The following is a 10,103-nucleotide window of genomic DNA, read 5'->3' on the forward strand; positions in this document are numbered from 1 at the left end:
CTCAGCTCGAACCTTGTACTGCTATCTACACAGTAAGCCTCAACAGTTATAAAAATAAAATTTGGAATATAAAATGTAAACTACTTAGATTGGGAGACTCACGAGCTTCGTAATACTGGGTCGGTACTGTGCAAGCCAAGGTTGTGTCCCCCTCCACTGCCTGCTACCTACCCCTTACCCAGAACCACGATTCTTTCCACCCCTTGATGGAAGAAGGCAGCTCTACCACAAATGGTGCGTGAGCCCCCCCCCCAAGGAGTTAAGTAATACCACCCCCTCGACTCCTTACCTATCATCCTAGGCTGGAACAAGGTCATGAAGACATGGAGAGGCATGTCCTCCCCAAGTGACACTTCCTTCCACAGGAAGTACAAGACAACCAACTGATTCCACCCATTTGCAGAACTTAGGTTGGCGAAAACATAAAGTTCCTTAGCACCGCCCTAAAGAAAGGGTGCAGAGGAAGACGCATACCTGCCTTAAACAGATATTCACTCACCACCACGCACCCGAGCCTCGGATAGCAGGCGCGCTCATGAGCCTCGGGTACCAACATTTCCACATAATGAGGTACACAGTACCTCTCCCTGATTTTCCCCAGCCTCTTCAAAGTCATATTTGAAGGCACTCTGGACCTCCCACTCCTCACTGTAATCTACTGGCTCCTTGGTCATAGCATATTGCTCGACCTGGAAGTCCCCTCTGTGACTTACCTCCTCACCGAACGACGCGATAGTTACTAATTTCATACCCGATGTGGACTTCATATCAGAATGAACTCAATGTAAAGGATTTTTTGTGAAAATACCTATGGGAAATGACTACGCGAATGGAGTAACGCCGAAAAACAAGAAGATCCACTGTTTGGATGCCGAAAAATTGGAGTTTTTAGGAAACCAGATTGCACAAAATGAAAATCCAAAAAAATGGAGGTCTCTTGCCTTTTATAAAGGGCCAAAACGAACCCTAGTCATCTGATCAAAGCCCAGTGAATCTGAACCCTTCATTCTAAACCAAATCCGAAGCGTAGAATTCAAACGGTTTTTTAAACCTACGCTTCAGATTCAACCATATCCTCCACGCATCTCCCCAAACGTGTCTACTTCTAGAAGCTCCAGTTGTGCTCATAATTACGACTTTAATTCAACGGCAGTAGACGCCTTGTAAGTTGAACGGTCCAGCCACCTTTCCTCGAAAATATGTGTAAAACATCAAATCATTGGCACAACTACCGGGAAATAATCATTACTAATGAGCCTCAGATTTCATCCTTCACAAGCCTCGAAGGTTCGATTTCTAAACCAACTCGGCTTCATCACAATTCAGCCATCACAAACCTCGAAGGTTTGATTTCTCAACCACCTTGACTTCTTCATCACAATTCAGCCATAGCAAGCCTTGCAGGTTCGGTTTCTCAACCACCTCGACTTCATCACAATTCAGCCATAACAAGCCTCGCAGGTTCGATTTCTCACCCACCTCGACTTCCTAATCAGATTTCAGCCTCCACAAGCCTCGCAGGTGCAGTTCCTCACCCACCTCGGCTTCTTCATCAGATATCAGCCTCCACAAGCCTCGCAGGTTCAGTTCTCAAACCACCTCGACTTCATCATTTTCATCACTCCTCCACAACAGCACATTTCTAACCCAACCATGATATAAATATCTATACTTGGACCTGGGGGACTATTATTTGTGGTACAAAAATTTCAAAAATTTCTTTCAACTTAACTGACTGGTTTTACTTCATCAAATTTCTCGCATTACATAAATGACTATACTTGGACTTGGGGGACTATTGTTACGTGTTTGCACACTCGGGCAACCTACCGGGGCCCACAGCCAACTCATGCCGAACCACATGACACTGAAGCCGAAGTGATTTGCATTTTCGAGGTCCACAGAAGCCTAAGCCCATATATACCGAAGCCCCATATACCGAGGCCCTTTGAAGGTGGACGAGGCCCTGTTGGCCGAAGCTCTGTGGCCGAGGTAGCAAAGCAACATCTTCCATAGACACTTCTCCCAAGAAATCCTCTGCACAAAGATCTTACTTGAATGATTGATAGGATGTTTGTCATGAGTGTTAATGTTAAGTCTTGTCACCAGTAGAAGCGGCTCTGCCAATCAATAAATGTATAGCAGGTTAGGTGCAGCTGATGCCTACGATTTGACATGTAAATTGTCCGGATGAGACCACGTGTACCCCGAACCAAGGGTCACGACCTAACTTGTGACACTATAAATACTTCCCCATGTACCCCACACAAAGGCTAATGCAAGAATCAATACAAAAAATCATACTTTACTCAACTCTCTCTTTCTTATTATCTTGCAACACAATACGAGTTTACATAGTTACAAACATCGATTGGTAATTATTGTACAATCGGTTTACGAATATCTCGTCGAATTCCGAACGTTCTTGTCCCGTGCTGTTGAGCTGCTCCCACGCCATTGATCTGTTCGTTTTAGACCGTCCACGTATCTTTGCGTGCTGGACTTTCGCTTACGTGTGCGCGGGTGGGTCGGGCATCTGTTGGCAACATATTTTGGGATCAACACACTTCATTAAACTTATGCTCATAAAATTTAAGACTTAACCTCTAAGCTTTGTGACATCTTACTTTTTTTAGAACCGCGTGGTAGGTATGCATATATATAATAGATGGAGAGAGAGATGCCTAAGGTTGTAAATAATTAGTTTATAGTTGTAAGATTTCAAAGAAAAGACTTTTTTCCACACTTGATTTGTCAATTAGTTAGTTCAATGAAAATTAAAAAGTCAAACGAGACTTAGCGTAAACCTTTGATTATAAGCGGCTTGTTTCTTAGTTGTAAATTTGTATTCAAAAAGAGACCAACTCATTTGAGATGTTCTGTTTTGTTTATTTCTTATTGAAGTAATTATCTTTATATTTCATTTAAATAGATTTTTGTTCTTCTTTTCCTTTTTTGATTTAGATTTTGTTTGATAGTCGTTATTTTGGAAAATTTATGTTTTAAACAGTGATTTTTTGAAGAATATGTGGTTAGAAAGTAGAAAAAAATTTAGATTTATGTGCAAAATATTTTGCCACTGTTTGACTCCATTCTTTAAAAAAATGCATTTTTCTCTTGCATATTTTCAATCTCACATTCTCTAATAAAATAATATTACATGTAAATTCAAAAAAAATTCTTATTTTTTAATCGCTCAATCTAAAATAAATAAATTAATATTATGTTATAAACTAGTGAGGAAAAATGAGAACAAAAGAAATAAGCCAATCTATTTGTGTGTATTTGATAGAGAACCAAAAGTTTCATATTTATAGAATAAAATTAGAGCTACAAGGGATACAACAGTCATAGTGAGAAGGGCTGCAGGAGTATAAAAATCATTTATAAATATGATTATATTTACAATACCCCCTTGAATGACTATTTATGCAATAACTATCTAATTAAAATATTATTTGGCAAAAATTCGATGGGACAAAAAGGAAACAAATGAAAATAGAGTACAAATAATTTAAATAATAAAATGCTACCTTGTTAAAACCTTGATCGAAGCAAAAAGAGTCTAGTTACTGCCCCTAATTTCAATTCTTGTATCAAGTTATCGATGTCTTGTATGTCAATGCCTTCAATATTGATATCTCGTATGCAATATGTCTTCAAGAAAAATCAGTAAATCAAAACCTTGGTCAATGAGAAAAGAGTTCAATGCGTATTCACATCCTATGATAAATATTATTTGAACTATATGCTTCAAGCATATTAAATCTTTTTAAGGTAACCACTTTATAAAATATTACATGTTAGAGCATGAGATATTGTATAAAGTTTTAAACTATCCATTTCTTCGCGGCGCTAATTACTTTCCATTCTAGTGCAATGTGGTGGATCAATTGTACACATATTGCATTATCAAATAATTAGATGAAGAAATCAGGCTCTGACCATAAGCAAATATAACAACAAGAACTATGATGTCGGCATGATGCGTAATAGCATTTCTTTAAATAAAAATTGAAGGTACTTTGTTCCCAATAAAATTAATTGGAAGCGTATAACAAGGAATGGAATTAAACTATTTATTGACATCTCAACTAACACCTATTAAAAGGTTGTTATTTAGAATAACTAGCATTAACAAAGCACATCGTCTTGATTGTATAATTTGAAAATAATGCTCATAATTTAAAATTTGACCAGTAATTTCGCAATCTTCAGGTTACGGTACCATGTAATCATCTAATATATTATCAAATTTATTAAATACAAATAATATCTAAATGGTCAACGTGAAGGATAATGGAGTCCCATTTATCAGCCTAATTAATTTTTATAAACATAGAAATTCTGTTTTCATTTTAGTTGGTGATGATTAATGATCAATTATTGATAAAGAGAATAAAAAATGCATAGAAATTCATTGAATTGAAGAATTTTATAGTTTTTCGTTGAATATTCATTTGAATTTTTAATTTCATTTCATTATTGATTCAATAATGGTCAAACTGTTCATGCTAAACAATAAAATCAAATTGAACTTCTGGTTTAATATAGTGTTTATTTCAATAGTGTCACACATTTTAGAGAAGTAGCAAGTTTCTCTTTAATTTAGTAGAGAATAAATTATTATCAATAGTAAGATTTTATTCTCTCACATAACGCAATATTAGCTCTTCAATAATATCAAAACATTATTCTTTAGGAATATTGATATATACCCAGTTATGATTATTCTCGATTAATAGAACAATATTCTTCATGAATATTGATACATTTAAATTAATTACCATATTCTTCTAAAATATTATTATATAAAAATGTGTTCTTCTTTAGGAACATAATATAGTATTCTTCAAGAATACTAAAATTTATTATTTTTGCTTCTTCTGGAGCAACATATTAATATTCTTCAGAAATATTAAAATTACAATGGCATGCTCTTTAGGAACAGATAATATCCTTTCTTTAATGTTTATATAAGATGGATTGCGTTTCTTCTAGAACATTAATACCATATTCATTTAATACAAATATAATTCCTAATTGTACTCCTACAGGAACACATGTTAAATCAAAATAATCGACATAATATATATTCGAAATAGAAATACTTTTAAAGAATATATTTACTTGAATTTGAAGGCTTTAGAAAACTTGAATAGTTAATAAATCTCATATTCTTCAAAGATAATAAAAATAAATAAAAATCTTAGTACTTAAAAATTTAGCCATTGTTTGAGCCATATTATTTTCAAAAGAATGCATTTTTGAATAGCATATTAATGTGAAATGTGTAATAAAAAAATAAGAAAAAGTTTTGAATTTGTGTATAATGTATTTTATTAAATAATTTATTGTTGAAATGATGTCAAATCATTATTTAAGAATACATTTTTCTGAAAAAATGTGGATCAAACAGGGCATTACTGTTGTTTACATAGTTATTTCTCACAAATGAATCGCTGAATTTTGATAGGAATCATTGGATTTGAAGCAAAATGAGTTATGAACGCTCTATCCAACTTTCACAGAGGTTGGACCGCGACATGCAGAGATACCAATATTTTATCACAGCGATGCAGATGATCTAGATTCTATAAATTTCTGCACTGTTGATTTAAAAATAAAAGTACAATTCTTCTATAATATATAGAGTCACTATAGGATCAATGATCTCCGAGTTCATGATAATGTTTATTCAATTATTTTTAATGAATGTGTAGTGCATACTAAAAGGGAATGTCAGTAATTTTTCTTTTATTTGCTTCTGGCATCATACAAAAGAAATGCAATGATATTTTATATTTTATTTTTTTTATAACCTTTATGTGATATCCATTGCAACAAATATTTTAAAACTAAACAAAATTTCTTTTAAATTTGCTAGAATAAAATATATTGTCAATATATAAATTTTTATTATTGATAAAAAAAATAGAAGCCTTCTAGTGTTTTCAACGATATTTAATGCACTTAGTATCATTATTAACATTATTTTCTATTAATGTTAAAAGATAAAAATATTTTTTTCTTGAAATATAGTATACACATTTGCAATATCAAATAAACATATATATTGAAAATTCATTTCGAATTTTGTGATGTTGGTCATTTGAGTAACTTCACAATAAAATAAAATACAAATAATTCCGAAGAATATGATTAAATGTTGTACAATTATATAATAATTAGTAAGTGTTCAAACTAATCGATGTCAATATGATATTAGTTATATGTTTTCCTTTAAGAATAAATACTAATTCAAAATGATATATTTTTTGAAATATTGGCTACCTCGAGAGCACAATAAATTTTATTATTGTTTCTTCAAAAGCGATATATCAACATTCTTCTGAAATATTAATGAACTATAGCATTTGATCATTCTATCAGCTAAAAAATTAATAAAATACATCATCGAAGGATTTGAGTTTGAATAAAATTCACGCTCTCCAAAAGCAATTACATATTATTATAATAAATTACATAAAGACTTACTTTTTAGACGTAAAGATATAATATACGTTAGATTGTATTTAATATACTATTTTATAAGAAGTTAAATTTAACTAAATCCTCAATATATAAATATGCATGCAAAAGAATGGACAGGTAAAGAATTGAGAAATCTGATTCTTGATTTTACATTGAAATCGATCAATATTCTTTTGAATTATTGAGAATTATAATTCATGCTCTTCATGAACAAATAATATTTTTTCTGGAATGTTGATTATATGTTGTGCTACTTTAGGAGCAACGAAATATTTATAAAATACAAATCTACGAGGAATATTCATTTGAAATATTAGAATCGGAGTGTCATGCTCTTCAAAAGTAATAATATATTATTATTTGAAATAATAACTTGCATAGAAATTTATTCTTCAGGAGTAAAAACATAACTTATGTTATATTTTACTTAATTATGCTCTTCGATAGTAAGTAAAATTTAACTCAAATATTTATAAATAATAGTATGCTATTTCAAGAGGAACAACATTTTATAATACGCTCATAATGATTAATTGAATGACAATTAATCTAACAATAAAATGAAGGAAAATAATAAGACAGAATCACTACTTTGCATGACATGCATATCTTAATTTTGGTAAAGTTTGTACGTCATATACTAAACAATTATTGACATGAAATTCAGCATACATATTCGCACGTGCAGAAATATGATATTATTACACATAATTCCAATTTTTTCTTACCTTTGGCTGTAAGTATTACTGTTCGAACTTTGGATCTTGGGAAAACAAAAGTGTGGATAGCCGACATGCAAATACCAACGTAAGTCAATAAGTCATGATTATATTTTCTACACAAAACTCCACGTAACGTCATTGGATTTCAAAATTACAACATAATTTTTTACTCGATTGAAGAAACCAATTAAAGACATGAATTCAATACATGGATTGACCGGACAAATTCACATATCATCAAATTAATTTTGTTACACGTAACAAAAAAATTATAACATTCTAACTACTTCACTTTGATTTTGAGAGAGTTGTGCTGGTAACGTGTTATAAACCGGAGAGAGCAAAAAAGAAAAATCAATAAACTTGTGCTATCTATAGAAAAGAATTAAGGCTTCAAAAGGTACAACGGTATGATTAGGATTTTAGGGGTGTAAGAATTATTCATAAATACTACTATATTTACAACATATTTTAAAATGCATTTTTAATGGAGTCCAAACATAGGTTTTATTATGTGAATGTGTGGTTGAAAATTAGTAAGAGAATTAAAAGGTTTTGTTTTAAAGAATGACAAACAAGAGCTTAAATTTATGGTTTAACTTTACAACAAAATATTGGACAAAAATCAAATTACTTGATTAGATAATTTGTAATTAAAGTCTCGAGTCTTTTATCTTTCATCAAGTCATGTGAAATTATTAATTATTAATCCTCCCTTCAATGGGTAACAGTTAAACAAAATCATGAACATGTATTGTATTGTATTTCCAAATACAATTTAAATATGCATGATAAATTATACCTGATACTCACGAGGTGAGAATTCCTTGTCTAATTGGGTACACAAGGTGAGGACGAACAAGACGTTGCATCGAGATGAGGGTGAGATGGATATGGAAAACTTGATCATCTTCTCATTTAAATTTCATTTCAAAGTAAAAATTGTCACAAAAAATAAAATAATCACATCATTTCTAGAGGAAACATAAATTTTTCTACAATTTAAAAAAAAAAAATATGTATATATATATATATATATATATATATATATATATATATATATATATATATATATATATATATATATTGATTTTCACCGACTTAAAAAAAAAATATGAATGAATGAAGGAGATTGAACTTAGGCAAGGGCCTTGTCCCCATCTCTACCTGTCTCATTAATACCCTAAATTTATGGTTTAAATTCTTGTATGGTTTTGGAATCTATAGTAGAACACAACACACTTAGAATGTTGTGTAAAGAAACACTTTTTGGACTGCTAGACAAGTTCAACATTGTTTTGAGTTCGTAAGAACTATTTTCTCATAATTTTGGGTTGAAGAATGAAGTCTAGTGTATGCATTAGGCATGATGATCAAAGTAAGAATGATCGCTGGCTCCACCATTGCTTTTTTCATCAAGCTTCAATTTCCTAAAAGAGGAACCGATTCTTTTTCTGATGAACCTTGAGATTTTTGTGGGCATTTTCTCAGGTTTCTTATCAAGTATTTTTTCTTCTAGCCCTGCCGATTCTTTAGCCTCTTGAATCTCATCAAATATAGTTTGTTGTTCTGCCATCGAATCTTGAACGTTCTTCAAATTTGAATCATTTGCATTGTCAGTTTCCATTATTTGATTACTTGATGAAGACATTTCTTGAGCCTTTTTGCTGCCACAAGCATTCAAAATGATAAAACCTATTCTCTTACGAAGAAAATCTCCATTTTTCCACGAGTTCTCTTGATCAACATTGCTTTCATCAGTGCACCTGTTGTGATTTCTTCTCTGCATGGATTTCATCAGTAATTTGGGAAATTTGACTCTCATTTTTGGTTGAGGTAGACTGATCATGCTAACAGTGTTAGGATCATCATGAGGCTTTTTATGAACAGAATTTCCCCTTTTCATATTCGTCTTCCTATTCAAGAAAATCACCATTGTTTCCCCACTCTTCTTTTTCACTTCTCAAATGCAGTAACTTGGAGCAAATCACTTCTCAAATGCAGTAACTTGGAGCAAAAAAAAAATGGTAATTTTCTTGAATAGGAAGACGAATATGAAAAGGGGAAATTCTGTTCATAAAAAGCCTCATGATGATCCTAACACTGTTAGCATGATCAGTCTACCTCAACCAAAAATGAGAGAGTCAAATTTCCCAAATTACTGATGAAATCCATACAGAGAAGAAATCACAACAGGTGCACTGATGAAAGCAATGTTGATCAAGAGAACTCGTGGAAAAATGGAGATTTTCTTCGTAAGAGAATAGGTTTTATCATTTTGAATTCTTGTGGCAGCAAAAAGGCTAAAGAAATGTCCTCATCAAGAAATCAACCAATGGAAACTGACAATGCAGATGATTCAAATTTGAAGAACGTTCAAGATTGACAATGCAGATGATTCAAATTTGAAGAACGTTCAAGATTCGATGGCAGAACAACAAACTATATTTGATGAGATTCAAGAGGCTAAACAATCGGCAGCTAGAAGAAAAAGTACTTGATAAGAAACCTGAGAAAATGCCCACAAAAATCTCAAGGTTCATCAGAAAAAGAATCGGTTCCCCTTTTAGGAAATTGAAGCTTGATGAAAAAAGCAATGGTGGAGCCAGCGATCATTCTTACTTTGATCATCATGCCTAACGCAAACATTATCTTTTTCCTCTCCCTCTTAACTACATTCGTGGAAGCAGTGATACTATTCTGACTCAATTTCTGCAGTTAAGAGAGTGATGTGACAAATTTTACTTATTTACTTATAGATAAACTTACTTATAATTATACTTCACAAGAAACATAAACTAGTGGACACGTACCATTATTTTACAAAACCGATTGCAGTCCCTATTCATCATGGATAACCACTTTTTTGCTGTTTCTTCAACTTTT

This window comes from Olea europaea, chromosome 4 (genome assembly GCF_002742605.1).
Source record: "Olea europaea var. sylvestris chromosome 4, O_europaea_v1, whole genome shotgun sequence".
NCBI classification, from domain to species: domain Eukaryota; kingdom Viridiplantae; phylum Streptophyta; class Magnoliopsida; order Lamiales; family Oleaceae; genus Olea; species Olea europaea.